Raw genomic sequence first — 15,787 nt, forward strand, 5'->3', positions numbered from 1 at the left:
AGGAATCTTAAGAAAGAAATTAGAAAGGCCAAAAAAAGGCATGAAGAGGCTTTGGCTGACAGAGTAAAAATAAATCCAAAGGGTTTCTATAAGTACATTAAAAGTAAAAGATTAGTGAGAGATAAAATTGGACCCCTTGTAGATAGCGAGGGTAGGCTGAGTGAGAAGTCTGAGGAAATGGGGGAAATTTTGAATGATTTCTTTGCCTCTGTATTCACTAGGGGAAAAAATGTTGAACCAGTTGAAGTAAAGAAAAATAGTGGGGAGGTCATGAAGTATATAAGGATAACCGAGGAGGTAGTGATGGCTGTGTTAAAAAAGATAAAGGTGGATAAATCTCCCGGACCGGACAAAATATTCCCTAGGACACTCAGGGAGGCTAGTGGACAGTTAGTGGGACCATTAACAGAGCTATTTAGGATGTCACTGGCCATGGGGGTGGTGCCAAAGGATTGGAGGGTGGCGCATGTGGTTCCTCTGTTTAAGAAAGGGTCCAAACGCAAACCTGGGAATTATAGGCCTGTAAGTCTGACGTCTGTGGTGGGCAAGTTGATGGAAAGTGTTCTAAGGGATGCTATTTACACATTTTTGGAGGTACAGGGAAGGATAGGGAGTAATAAGCATGGTTTTGTCAGGGGTAGATCATGCTTGACAAACCTGATTGAATTCTTCGAGGGGGTTACAAAAAAGGTTGATGAAGGGAAAGCTGTGGATGTTGTCTATTTGGACTTTAGTAAAGCTTTTGACAAAGTTCCCCACAGGAGGTTAGGAAAAAAGGTGGAGGCATTAGGTATAAATAAAGAGGTAGTGAAATGGATTCAGCAGTGGTTGGATGGGAGGTGTCAGAGAGTAATGGTAGAAAATTGTTTGTCCAATTGGAGGCCGGTGACTAGTGGAGTTCCTCAGGGTTCGATCCTGGGTCCACTATTATTTGATATATATATTAACGATCTGGATGTAGGGGTGGAGAATTGGATAAGCAAGTTTGCGAATGACACAAAGATTGGTGGTGTTGTGGACAGTGAGGTAGATTACCATAGATTAAAAGGTGATTTAGGAAGGCTGGAGGTGTGGGATGAGAAATGGCTGATGGAATTTAATACAGATAAATGTGAGGTGCTACATTTTGGAAAGGCAAATTTAAATAGGTCATATACATTGAATGGTAGACAATTGAAGAGTGCAGAGCAACAAAGGGATTTAGGCGTTATGGTAAATAGTACCCTCAAGGCTGATACTCAGGTAGATGGTGTGGTGAAGAAGGCATTTGGAATGTTGGCCTTCATAAATCGGAGTATTGAATTCAAGAGTAGGGAGGTTATGATGAAATTGTACAAAGCATTGGTGAGGCCAAATTTGGAGTACTGTGTAGAGTTTTGATCACCAAATTATAGGAAAGATATAAACAAAATAGAGAGAGTGCAGAGAAGGTTCACAAGAATGTTGACAGGATTTCAGGCTCTGAGTTACAGGGAAAGGTTGTGCAGACTGGAGCTTTTTTCTCTGGAGCGTAGAAGATTGAGAGGGGACTTGATAGAGGTGTTTAAGAATTTAAAAGGGACAGACAGAGTAAATGTGGATAGGCTTTTTCAACTAAGAAAGGGGGAGATTCAAACTAGAGGACATGGTTTAAGATTGAAGGGGGAAAATTATAAGGGGAACATGAGGGGAAATTTCTTTACGCAGAGGGTGGTGGGGATGTGGAATGAGCTTCCGGCAGACGTAGTCGAGACGGGATCATTGGTTACATTTAAGGAAAGACTGGATCATTACATGGATAGGAGGGGACTAGAGGGGTATGGACCAGGTGCTGGTCAGTGGGATTAGGAGGGTGGGGATTTGCTACTGGCCTTTTCTGTGCTGTAAGTGGTTATATAGTTCTATTGATTCTGAACTGGCTAATGAGCTCATTCAGCAGAAAGTGCCTGATTTCAGTGGATGAATGAGTAGCTTGTGAGGTGATGTGCTCCTTCTGTAGTTTACAATGGAGTCTCATGTGCTCCTAATGCATGAATTAGAAGTTCTGTGTGCCATTCTGAATGCTTCCTCACTTTAAACAGTTATAGCCCAGGGATTCATGAAGTAAATGAGGATGCTAAAATTTCAAACTCCAAACCACAATCTTCATAAATATATCAAAAATTGATAATGAAAAGAAAGAGGAAAAAACCCCAATCCAGGGAAAAAAAAGTCTACATGTTGTCAAGTGATTATGAAGGAAAATATATGCAAAGTTTAGTCAAAAATAATTCTGACTATTGACTTGTCAACAGAAGATTAAATTGAAGACCTAGAAAGTTGGAAATTGGATTTAGAAGAGAAGACCAGATCGATTGGGCTCTGTTAAGACCAGATCAATTAAAAGAGGCACAAACATCAACAACATTAAGACCATTTAAGAAGTGGTAACCCCTATGGAAGTTCATTCTGTGTGTTTATTACAAATTAGAAAATTGGTGAAATTGCTTCTTGTCATATGAGGTCTGTTGTGGTTTTGGAGAGATTGCAGTGCATGTTTGGTGTCGGAGTGTGACAATTGACTGAATGGAGGAAGTAGCTGCTAAGAAACTATATGTCGACAAGATAAAGAAGAATTGCGAAGTTGGCAATTAGACACAAATGGAAATAAAGTGACTGTTCAAGCAAGATAAGGGAAGATATAGATACAAAGATTATAGTTGTTAGGGATACAAATCCAATAGAATCACTGGGGGGGGTAAATAAAACCATTAATAGAAACTGAGATCAGCCACCAGATAGTGGCTGAAACTATACCACAAGATGCTGATGTGGAGGATGATCAATCCAAAATGGAGACAGTCAGGTATTAAGGCAACATCTGGCATGCAGGACCTAATTGGACTGAATGATAATGTGTCAAATACTACCAGCAGTAGAAGCAAGAGGAGCTCTAGAGCAGACTCCAGAATTTCAAGTACTAAATCTATAGGTTTAAAGATTCAAGCATTTGTGCAGCTCTTAAAGTGGAAAAAGCAGTGCTTTAGTTTAAATTAGACTTGGAAGATAAGAAGGAGTGAATAAAAATTACACGGGTGTGGGAATGACAAGATGAGGAGCTACAGGAGTTGTAGCGATGGAGAGAAGAGGAGCAGCTGCAGATGGAAAAGGAGCTACAGGAAATGCAGTGACAAAGGGGCTACTGGAGGAGCAGCTAAGAATGGAGAAAGTGCAGCTAAAAAGGTGAAAGAAGCAACTGGAACTAGGCAAAAAAAATTGCTGTTAATGAGGCCAGGTCATTGGCACTAGAACTATTTGGTGCATGAAGTAAATTATCAAAACCATCAAATTATGAGGAAGGACTTCAGAAAAATAAAAGATTAAATACCAAGGCTGACACAGTGATAGAACCACAGGAGACACACTTGGTCATGGACCAGGCAGATTAAGACTCTGTGCTGAGCCAGTGCTACAATCACGATACAGGCTTGGTCCTGAAATAGTTGGGTCTAGGCATGGGGCTCAGCCAGTGATAGAATCACACAACATGCTTGGTCATGAACCAGGCAGGTTAAGGCCCGGGACTTGGCAGTACTGCGGATGTGAGATGTGCAAGATCCTGAATTATTTAGGTTGTTGCAAGGAGCCAGATCTCAAACCCCAATGATGGCCACATTGGACAGAGATGGGAGCCAAATGCCATCTTGTAAAGGATCATACCAGGCGCTTCTGATAAATATTAGAAATCTGGGTGAACAAAATAATGCACAAGTCAAGATGAGATAACTGCACCATAATGCAGTTACAGACTCTCTCTGACCAAGAGAAATTCCATTTTTTTTTATGGCAACCCCCTTGAATTCCAATTGTTTATATAAAGCTTTTAATGCAATATTGAAATTAGGTGCCAAAGTGCGGAGGGTTGTTTTTTTTTTGTGCAGCAGTTCACGAGAGGACCACCAAGAGATTGTAAAGAGTTGCCAACAAGTAAATCCTACATTAGGATTCAAACAGGCTAAGTGGTTACTAGAGAAACATTTTGGTGACAAGTAAAGGATTTCTAGAGTTTATTTACTGAAGGCTCTTTCATGGTTGTTAATAAGACCAGAGGACATGAAAGGTTTGCAAGCTGTGCCCTCTTTCTAAGAGGATGTTGCAATGGGTCATCTTCAAGAGTGTGACATACCTTATAATATGGTAATCATTGTAAATAAATTACCCAATTTGATGATAGAATTATAGAGAAGTTGTTGAATTCCAAAAAAGGAAACCATGTGACAACTACTTTTAAGGATTGGAGGAGTTCATTGAAGGGCAAGTGGGTGTTGTCACAGATCCAGTGTAAAGAAGTCCAAATCATACCCTCAACCAAAATTGAAGAGAAGTACATTTTACACTTGTCTGACAGTGGCAGATAAACAAATTAAGAAAAAAATGAAAGTTTGCCTGTTGAGAAGAAATGTTTGTGTATTAATAAGCATGATTTGGAAAAGTGTGCACAAATGGGAAAGATGTATAGTGAGAAAATTGCTTTTTTTTTTTTGAAGGAAAATTGGATGTTTTGGCTGTCTGTGAAGGACAGATCAGCAAAAACTGCAAAAAGTGACTCAGCTGAGACTGTATGTAGTCACAAATATCCTAAGATACTACATTTTCTTAAGGAAAAGAAAAATATAGTAAAGGAATAAATGACAAGGAAAGAGGCAGGTTAAAACAATCCTGAAGCCTTGGTATTGACAAGTGGTCTTACTGGGACTGGTGCAGATAATTGCAAGCTCTCAATAGTGCCTGTACAAGGTGAGGCAAAGAACAGAGAATGCAACAGTACGTACACATGCATTTCTTGACCCAGGTAGCACTGCGTCATTTTGCCCAGTGAAACTTGTGAGAAAGCTTAATCGTGAGGGGAAAAATTCAAGAATTTTATTTGAAAGCCATGGGACAAGAAAAGCTCATTGAAACTAACATAGTTTCAGGTTGAAATACATAGTGGTGGTGTTTTTTTTTGTGATCTTCCAGGCATATACACAGAAGACTATGCCTGTGCATAAAGGAAACATCCCATATCACAATGATATGGATCAATGGTCATATCTGAAGAAGGTTTGTATACCAGAAGATGGCTCTGAAATAGAGATGATAATTAGGTTAAATGTTCCATAGGCTCTGGAACCAATAGATGTAATACCAAGATTGAGAGTTGGACCTTGTGCTATCTAAACTATGCTTGGATAGACAATCAATGGACCATTAGAAAGAATAATATTGCTTAGAAGCAGGCAACAAGTGTCAATATGATATCTGTTGTGAAACTCAATGAACCAAATAATAACCAAAAACCTTCAAAAGAATACAAACAGCTTTTAGAAAATCTTGCTGAGAAAAATAAATCATGGGTATCTAAACCAGTAAAGAAGAAATTACTTTAATCACAAATGGATGAAAATGACATTAGAAGATGCTATAAAAGCTGCTGGTGATGATTCCTGCGAAGCTAAATCCAGAGCAGGAATGAAACACATGTCTGGGAACAAATCTGTAAGTAGCTTTCGTAGCCCAGATGTAGTAGCAAATAACATCAATGAAGAAACCTTGCAGCATGTTTTAAAATAGGCGAACCCAGCCAATATGGTGCAACTGCCTTCAGAGTACAAAATGTTGAAAAAGGACTTGGAAATATTGGATATTCCAGAAAACAGTAACCAAAAGGATTTTAACTTTGTACTTGGAAACAAAATTGATTTTCAGAAATATGGGAATGAACCTGATGATTCTTTGGTTTTGAAAGTAACCAAGAGAGAAGATCCAAAGAGCAGTTGACAAGAATGGAGAATAAATTGTAAATAGAATTCAGAAAACCAAGTGGAAGAAAAGAATAACTGCTAAAGAAACAAATGCAGTTATTGAAGAAAGGGTTTTAGCCTTCTCAAGATGCATACAGTTGAAAGAAGAAATTCATTTTTTGAAAGAGAACGTCATTGTTTAATGACACAAGACAACTGACTATGGAAAACAATCAAGAATGTACCTTGAAGACCCAGTTAATAATGATGCAGAAAGAAAAATATTACATTTCAGCAATGTAAGAAGGAAGGTGAAAAATTCAAACATCACGAGTATACTACAAAAGGGCTGAAAGCCAAGCTCCAATGCATCAAATGACCTTTTTACTCTCAAGTTACTAACTTCTCAGAAGATGATGAGAAAATTGCTTTCCTATTGAAAGAATTAAATGCAGAGAGAGAGAATCTAATTAAAAAGACCAAGATAAGTTGTCAGAAAAAATGAGACTGAATTGGAAGCTGCAACATTGGATCCAGATTTACAGTAAAGACAACCGAAGCCAGAGTTTGAGGAACCAATTTTGTTTGAGTCCTACTTTTTCTATAACCAACTGCAGAGGAGAAAGAAAAAGATGAACAAGCCTGATGTTCTGAAAGTTAGAGACTTGTCCATTAGAATCCAGAGTATCAGATGTCACACTTCACCAACTAATGTTGGATGCAGAAGTTGCACAAGAGGCAATAAATCATATACAAAGATTCCAAAAAAAGGCCCATCTTGTGCCCTCCCGGAAATGAACACCTTGGAAATTGAGAATCAGGTTCAAGCACTCGATAGGGTCGGGTCAAACTTGCAAGCAGATTAAGACTAAAAACTGGCTTTCTGATCAGACCAATTGGCAAAATCAGTCTTTTACAAGAAGCAGAAAGATTTTAATGATTGACTTTCACTTTCTTTTGAATATTTATCTAATAGGTTACTATGTTTGCTTTTTTTCTTTGTAATGGTAATTATTATTTTTAGATATGATAATTAGGGGCTGCTATTGTAAGGATTAAAATGACTTGCAAACATTTTTTACAAGAAACAGCCGACGAATATTTACAAACTCCATGAGTATGTCTCCTAGTTACAGCTAATTCCAAAGTTAGCTAGCTTGCATATTTAAAAAAACAATTTAGTTTTGAGCTTTGCTTCTGTTTAGAACCAATGGAACAGGGATACAGTCCAGATAATTTTTACTCATTCTTTTGTATGTATTAATGTTTTATTGCCTGTTTAATTAACTCTTAAATATAGTTTGTTTTCGTGCAGTTGGATAACCATGTTGAGGAACTACAAGGACTGCCTAAAGAAATCTCTTGGTGCCTGCCACATTGACCACCGCCAGTGGGCTGATATCGCTTCAAACCGTGCATCTTGGCGCCTCACAGTTCGCCAGGCAGCAACCTCCTTGGAAGAAGACCGCAGAGCCCACCTCACTGACAAAAGACAAAGGAGGAAAACCCAACACCCAACCCCAACCAACCAATTTTCCCTTGCAACCGCTGCAACCGTGTCTGCCTGTCTCGCATCGGACTTGTCAGCCACAAACGAGCCTGCAGCTGACGTGGACATTACCCCTCCATAACTCTTCGTCCGTGAAGCCAAGCCAAAGAAAGTATAGTTTAATTGTTTTATCAAAATGCTTAAAGAATAGAGTTCTAATAAACAGTGGAAAAACTCAATGCTACTTCAGAACGGACTTCTCATTTTACGAGTCAAAACCACAGAGTCTCCATGTTGTCCCAGTAATTATAAAGGAAAATAGTTGCAATAATATTGACATGCACTCCATGGGGAAAAAGGTATTTTCAAACAACTTGGATAAAATTAATATATGGATATCTTTAAGATAAATCAAATATGATTAAAGTGCATAGATTTTGGAAGGGGGCAAGTAAAGATGTAGGAGATGGGTTTTAAAAAGAAGCAATGAAAAATCATGCATATAAATTTTTCCATTGAGTCATTCTGATTTCATCTGCATGTTATTTGAAGAAGTGTGAAATCACTGAAGCAGGCATGAAATCGAAATGGTGAAGCTAATGAAGAGTCCGCCTTGAAGATATTTTATTATTGGGGATAAGAAAGACATTGTTGTCAATGGTTCTGGTACTGACACGGTCTCCCTTCCCCTCGTCTGCAGATAAAACTGTCAGATCAATTAAAATGGTGCCAGTAGAGTGGGGTTAGCAGAAGGAGTTTACTAAACACAACATACAAAGACCAGTTGAGTAAAACCAGAGACAAGGAAAGAGTCATAACTACAGAAACTCATCAAGGAAGAGTTGATGAACTAAACACTGTTTGTGTTTAGTTCATAATATATTGAAGTAGTCTATGTAGTGATGGACAGGGTGTGTTTACCAATCCCTTAATTCGCATTTATCTGCATCTATGCACAAAAATTAAAAGGTAATCTCCTAATCAAGACATGAACCTTGCTAGAAAAGAGGATGACAAAACAAAAGACTGTTGCCAGTTCTGTTTATTGCTTATCTGTACAATCTTGTGGTGAGGGTCCAGTCAAAATTTTTTTAAAAACACAAATGCTGGAGGAACTCAGCAGGTCTCACAAGAGTCCCTAGGAGGTAAAGATATATTACAGCCCTTCTTCAAGGTATTGGAATAAGCAGATAGGGGGAGGAGAACAGACAAAATGCAGAGCTGAGATAAAGGAGACAGAGGGAAAAGGGAAGTGATGGAGACAGTGCTACAGGAAAGGAGGCAGGAGAAATAGAGGGTGGTTGGGGGGGGTGAAAATTAAGGAAGAGTTAAGTTACAATAGAAAAATTATCAAATACATCTTGTACAGTTTGGACAGAATACACTACTTTTAGAAACTTGTGATGTATTGATATCCAAGTTCCCTCCCCCAACAAATGTTGCTAGAATGATCTAAATTAATAAATCTCTGATTCTAAATTAATTGCAAGCAAATGTTTTAAAATTGCTTCTATGCAGCAGAAACCTCTTTCTCCACTTTGCATAGATGTTAAAGATCTGAATATTCTTTCACTCCTAACTTACTACAATGTCGCAGGAGATTAATTAACCTTTGGAATTCTCTACCCAAGTGAACTGTGAAGCCTCAGTCATTTAAGATCAATATGATTTGTATGTTCATATAGTTAAATGATGTCAAGCTAGTGCTCGAAAGTCATGCTGAGATAAAAGATCAGCAATAATCTAATTAAATGGTGGAGCTTTATTGTTCAATGGTCTTCTATTTCCTGCTACAGACTAGCAGTTTGGATAAGCTGTGGTTCAGGAATGAGTATGGGGTTGAGGGTCAAACTGAGGGGTCAGAGTGGGGTCAGGAAGGGAGAAGATCCAAATTTTACTGGATCTAAAAGCAAAAGTTGGATATTAGTATACATTGCCAGGTTTTTTTTCTAGTAAAAACCCATTGAAACTTTTTTTGGGAGTTTAAAGCCCCCAAACAGTTAGTGTCCAACAACTACCTCAAATATACTTCCTCACACCCAGTCATCTGACAGGATTCTATTCCCTTCTTGCAATTTCTCCATCTCTGCCGCATCTGTTCTCAAGACTAGTCCTTCCACTCGAGATCATCTGAAATGTCTGCCACCTTCTACAGACATGGCTTTACCCCCACCACCATCAACACAGCCCTCACTCGCATCTCCTCCATTTCACGTTCATCTGCCCAGGCCCTTTCTGCCCCCACCCCCAGACATAACAAAAACAGGATTTCCCCTTGTTCTCACTTAACATCCCAACAGCCTCTGCATCTAACACATTATCCTCCATAATTTCTGCTACTTTCAACATAATCACACCACAAAATGCATTGTCCCCTCTCCTCCCCTCCCTGCCTTCTGTCAGGACTGCTCTCTCTGTGACTCCCTCATCCACTCACCCCTACTCCCACCCCTGCCACCTTTTCCTGTGGCTGCAGGAACTGTCACACTTTTGCCCACACCTCCTTCCTCACCACAATTTGAGTCCCAAAACAATTCTTACAAGTGAAGAAACACTTCACTGGTGTATCTGCGGGAGTGATCTACTGCATCCAGTGCTCCTTTTGTGGCCTTCTCTACTTTGGAGAGACTACTGGGAGATCACTTCGCTGATCACCTTCACTCTGGGATCTCCCAGTCGCCAACCATTTCAATTCTGCATCTTGCTCCCATACTCAGGTCTGTCATGGCCTCATGTAGTATCCCAGCAAGACCACCTATAAATTGAAGGAGTGACACTTGATTTCCCTTTGGGCACTCTCCAACAGGATGGCATTAACATAAACTTTGCTGGCTTCTGCTAACCTACTATCCATTCTCCCTCTCTTCTCTTTCCCTTTGTTTTCTTTTCCTTGACTCTCTACCCATTTCTTCTCTATTCACAGAGCCATCTCTCCTCCCTTTGATGCTGTGCCCTCCCTCCTTTATCCACCTATTATCTCCAGCCTTTGGGGACCATGCTCCTCCCCTACCCCTCGCCTCTACCATTTTGTTTGGGTGCCTGCCAACATTTTTCCATACCCTGATGAAGGGCTCCAGCCTGAAATGTTATTTATGTATCTATCTTTTCTATATAAAGGACACTGTTTGACCTGTTGAGTTTCTCCAGCATTGTGTTTTTGCTTCACCCACAGTTTCTGCAAACTTTTGTATTTTACTACTGGTTAATAGAAGGTCACGTCTCCAGAATGGAGGACCATCGCCTTCCCAAGATCGTGTTATATGGCGAGCTCTCCACTGGCCATCGTGTCAGAGGTGCACCAAAGAAGAGGTACAAGGACTGCCTAAAGAAATCTCTTGGTGCCTGCCACATTGACCACCGCCAGTGGGCTGATATCGCCTCAAACCGTGCATCTTGGCACCTCGCAATTCGGTGGGCAGCAACCTCCTTTGAAGAAGACCGCAGAACCCACCTCACTGACAAAAGACAAAGAAGGAAAAACCCAACACCCAACCCCAACCAACCAATTTTCCGCTGCAACCGTGTCTGCCTGTCCCGCGTCGGACTTGTAGGCCACAAACGAGCCTGCAGCTGATGTGGACATTTACCCCTCCATAAATCTTCGTCCGTGAAGCCAAGCCAAAGAAATAGAATACTGTTATTCACTACTGTAAATTATCTTTAGTGTTGGTAGCTAGTAGAAGAATCAGGGTGGAAGATGAAAGAATAGGTGGGGAAACAGGATTGCTCTCAGATCAGATGGCATTCTTTCATGTTGAAGTATGAGATCTATTGAGATTAAATATGGTTGCATAGCACTGTATATTATCAATGTGTAATAGGACAGGAGACAAATTGATTGGTAAAACAAAACATCCTACTAAAACTGCCTCTCTACCTCCATAACATTGTCCAGACCCAACCTCGCGAACCTTTCCTGCTGCTGAGCCCTTTGTCCATGTACTTGATTCTTCAACTAATTTCCAGCCTAACTTCAGTACTGCAACCCTCTTATTTCAGATTTATTGTCAGCATACATACATGACATTACATATAACCCTGAGATTCTTTTTCCTGTGGGCACAGCAGAATTACCACTTGTTGGTAGTGCAAAAAAAAACATTGCGTATACGTGAAAACAAATAAAGAATGTAAACAGATAACCAATGTAAACAAACTGTACAATAGAGATAAAAAATCAAAGTGCACAAGTCCTTAAATGAGTCCATGATTCAGTTTGTTGTTGAGTCGGAGGGAGGAGGGGTAGCAGCCGTTCCTAAACCTGATGGTGCTAGTCTTGCATACCTCATTCCTGATGGCAGCAGTGAGAACAGGACGCATGTTGGGTGGTGTGGATCTTTGATGATTACTGCTGCTCTCCGACAGCAGTGTTCCCTGTATGTGTTCCCGCAAGTGGGGAAGGTTTTGCCTGTGATGTCCTGTAAGTCCACTACCTTTTGCATGGCTTTACACTCTGGGGTATTGGTGTCCCCATACCAGACTGTTATGCAGCTGGTCAGCACTTTCCACCACACATTTGTAGACATTTGCCAGGGTTTCTGGTGTCATACCAAAACTCTACAATCTTGTGAGGAAGTAGAGGTGCTGACATGGTTTCTTCATGATGCCATTAGTGTGTTGGGTCCAGGAAAGATCGTCCAAGATAGTGCCTCCCAAGAATTTTGCTCGTGCTCTCCACCTCTGATCCCCTAACAATCACTGGATCCTATACCTTTGGTTTCTGTACCTGAAGTCCACAATCAGCTCCTTGGTTTTGATGAGATTGAGTGCAAGGTGTTGTTGGTGCACCATTCAGCCAAGTTTTCAATCTCTCTCTTGTGAGAAACACAGCTCACTGATTAAATAATTTCTCAGTCAATAGGTGAAGCAATATAACCTTTTATTCAACGTTCTTGCAAGAGCAGGTGTCCTTCAGAGAAGGCACTTTCACTGCTATTCAACAACCTTTTTTTATACATTTCTTTGTGTTAATAACCACTCCTTTGTTAATTTAATTGATAGGTTAAACTAACCTATCAATTACTCAATTAACTAATCAAAAGCTGTTCCACTCCTCATCTTAAAGCCTGCCCTTGTTTACTTCTCCCATTCCCTTGATTTTTGCAATCCCAACTCTTATTTATTCTTATCCTTATTTTGGTATGATGCCTTGTCACATGTTCCCGTTCTTTCACAGTTTTTTTTAAATATATCAAGGTTGGCCTTGCCTGCAATCTCTTGCAGGAACTGTCCTTCCTTTGTATTCTTGCAGACAACCCCCTCTCTCCTCCTCTCACATCTCATCTCTGTATAGCCATTGTTAACACTGATTATTACATTTTCCTGAAACAGCACTTTGGGTAATTCTCACACTCCTGTATACTGACAGATCTCTTCTTTATATAACCCACTACCATGGTTTCATTGGCAAATTTGTAGATTGTTATTGTTGAACTGAACCATACAATCATATGTGTAAAGTGAGCAGAGTAGGGGGCTAAGAATGCAGCCCTATAGTGCTCTGTTACTGGTGGATATTGGGGAAGAGATGGTGTTTTTTTTAACTAATCCTCACTAATTGTGGTCTGGTGATGAGGAAATCCAGTATCCAATTACACAGTGGGGCAAGGGTAGTCAACCTTTTTAGTTTTTAGACATACAACACGGTAACAGCCTATTTTGGCCCATGAGTCTGTGCTGCCCGATTAACTTACATCCCTGGTCCATACTTATGGGCTGAAGTGGCCTGTTACCATGTTGTATGTCGAACTTTAAAAATTTAAATGTTGACCACCCCTGCAGTGGGTTATTGAACCCCAGGTCTTAAAATTTGAGGATCAGTTTTGATGGTGATGATCCTGTCACCTGGTAGCCCGTTGCCATCGCGTGCATCTGGATTTTGTAGGCTTGCTTCTGCCATCCAGATGATGTACTTATTTGCTTGCATGTGAGGACCAGGGTATCAGGTGGCAGGAGGCCATTCTTGTCAGTGATATTTCTGCGGACATGATTGCTCAGGCATTCGTGGATCATTGGGTTCAATCTTTTGGTGTTCCAGGCACTATTATGACAGACCTAGGGTCTCAGTTTGAGTCAGTGTTCCAAGCTCTTACTTTTATTTTGGACACTACCTATATTTGGCCTATGGCCTCATTGTCATTGTCCATCGAAAGCAGCATTAACAGCAGGTGGTGATGCATCTATGTGGAGCAAGCATTCGCCCATGGACCTCCTTGGCGTATGTTCTGTTCTAAAGGCAGATCTTGGATATTTAGCAGCAGAGATGGTAAATGGCACCTCGCTGACTTTGCCCGGTGAGTTTGTGAATCAGAGTCTTAGGGACAGCACTCTGATCCGACGAGTTATGTTGATTGTCTTCAGGAAAACATGAAATTGCTCAGACCTACTCCTACGTGGCATGAGTCACCTGCATTGTATGTGCTGGATGATTTACCACGCTGTACTCATGTGTTCGCAACGTGTGGGTTCGCAAACCACTGCAGCCCTTTTGCAAACCATTGCAACGGGCCTTTTGAAGTCTTAAGTCTGTCAGTGGTGTTGTTTGTGATTCACAGAGATAGGAAAGCTGACACCCTCTGCCTCTATCAACAGATTGAATCTGGTGTATACTGACCAGACCATATTCTGTGTCGGTGCCAGAGTCGGAGGAACAGTCACACTCCTACCATTTGGATCATGCATTTGCCTGCCTTGCAATATCATGAGGTTAGACCAGACTGTCAGCCCTCCAGACCATTATGTTTGCAGGACAGATCCAGTCAGTTGCCTCTACGTATGGCTACTAAGCTGAGGGTGTTGGGGGTGGAGGGGAGAGATGGGTGGGCAGCAGCTGTCAAGGTCGTGTACTTGCGACCTGAGTGGTGCCGGTCGCTGCTGATGAAGTATCTGAAGCAACGCATGGGAGTAATGGCATGCATGTGCAGGTTAGTTCAGAAGGCTGCATAAGTTGTGGGGGGCATGGCAAGATGGCGTAAGGATCAGACGTGCCTTCCAGTCCTCTCCTGACTCTATCTTATTGTTTTGTCTAGAAATGCCCGTTAAAATTCTTTAAAAGTTTAGATAACTTCAGTGTTGTAAATTTAACTTCTGACGGTACAATTGGTGAAAAAGAGCAAAATAAAACGACAACAGATCATCAAAAAACTACATTTTTTAAAAGTTCAAGTTTTGGAGCCTACCTACAGAAAAAACATCGAGACTCAGCCTGAAATGGATCCCAGGAGAAAGGTACAGCTTTCGGATGAGCCCCCTAAAGAGGGCGCCAAACAGCCTTTAGAACAAAGAGTTACTCAGGTTCGCACATGTGCAGTAGCATCTGACGGCAATGTTATGAATGAACGACTTGTGAATCTTGAATCTAAATGATCTTATACAATGCAGGGATTATCCAAGATTATGACTGAACTTGGTACTAGGTTTAATACTTTGGTGAAAATACATTCTCAACAGATGGCTGAGTTTGGAGCTTTTAAGCTTGAAGTGAGAGATAAATTTAATTCGTGTGAAGAAGATATAGACGAAATATGGGATCAAGTTTTTGATGTGACCAAAAGGGTCGAAGACTTACAAACTCAAAATAAAAATTTGGTGAAAAAGATTGATTATTTGGAAAACCAATCCAGATGGAACAATATAAAGATTATTGGTTTGCCGGAAGGTATGGAGGGACCAGACCCAAGAAAATTTTTTACTGAGTGGATTCCACAGGTGCTGGGTCAAGAACATTTCCCGGAAGGTATAATACTGGAACGTGCTCACAGAGCCTTGCGTAGAAGACCTATTTCAGGTCAAAGTCCAAGACCTGTTTTGGTTCGTTGCTTGAATTATTACGACAGAGAAATAATTTTACAAGTGGCTATTAGAAATGCACAACAGAGAAAATCACCCTTGATGATTCAAAATAATCGAGTTTTCTTCTATGCGGATTTGAGTCAAGAAGTTATGTTCCAACGACAGGAATTCAATCCTGCTAAAGAGTTGTCGTGGAAGAAAGGTTACAAGGCAACCTTTAGATATCCAGCTGTTTTGAAGGTTTTCCAAGATGGTTGCCAACCAAAGTTCTTTGATTTTTCAAAGGAAGCTATAGCATTTGCTCAAGAGCTGCCAATTACTCAGTTTCAACAGAGACATAGTCTGCCGCGATCTCTAAGGAGACAAGAGATGGAAGAAAAGAGCTGTGCTCCAAGAAGGAATGGTTGTAATGGTGACTCGGCAGTTGGAGCTGATTAAAAGAAGAGTTGTCCTTTTTTTTCTAATGTTTTTTTTAAAAAAAAAAAAGGAATATTAAATAATGATGATGTTAGTTTAAGATGAAGTGAGAGTTGGGGGAGAGAACTGGATAGGCACTATTTCCTGAAAGTCATCTGCTACATGTGAGTTATCTCACACCCATTTTTTTGGGGAGTTACCGCATTGCGCGGTTTAGACGGGAGGGCGTATTTTTAACCTCCTACGCGTTTTATTCCTTTTTTTTGTATTATTAGATTAAAGAGTGAAGGGGTTTTCTTTTTTGTTTAAATGTTTTAAAAAAAAAAGCATAAGAAAGTATTTGATTGTT

The 15,787-nt window shown here is 40.4% G+C and overlaps 1 long non-coding RNA gene across 7 annotated transcripts in view; it reads left to right on the forward strand.

Annotated features, from left to right (window-relative positions):
- LOC138760885 (uncharacterized) overlaps positions 1-15,787 on the forward strand; it is a 216,905-nt gene that overhangs the window by 1,234 nt on the left and 199,884 nt on the right. For 6 of the 7 annotated variants that reach the window (XR_011355947.1, XR_011355949.1, XR_011355946.1 and 3 more), the window contains exon 2: positions 7,057-7,589. This is a non-coding gene — a long non-coding RNA (uncharacterized lncRNA). Of the gene's footprint in view, positions 1-7,056; positions 11,424-15,787 lie in introns of those variants that run through there. The other variant, XR_011355944.1, reaches the window with a different exon arrangement.

This window comes from Narcine bancroftii, chromosome 4 (assembly GCF_036971445.1).
Source record: "Narcine bancroftii isolate sNarBan1 chromosome 4, sNarBan1.hap1, whole genome shotgun sequence".
Lineage (NCBI taxonomy): Eukaryota > Metazoa > Chordata > Chondrichthyes > Torpediniformes > Narcinidae > Narcine > Narcine bancroftii.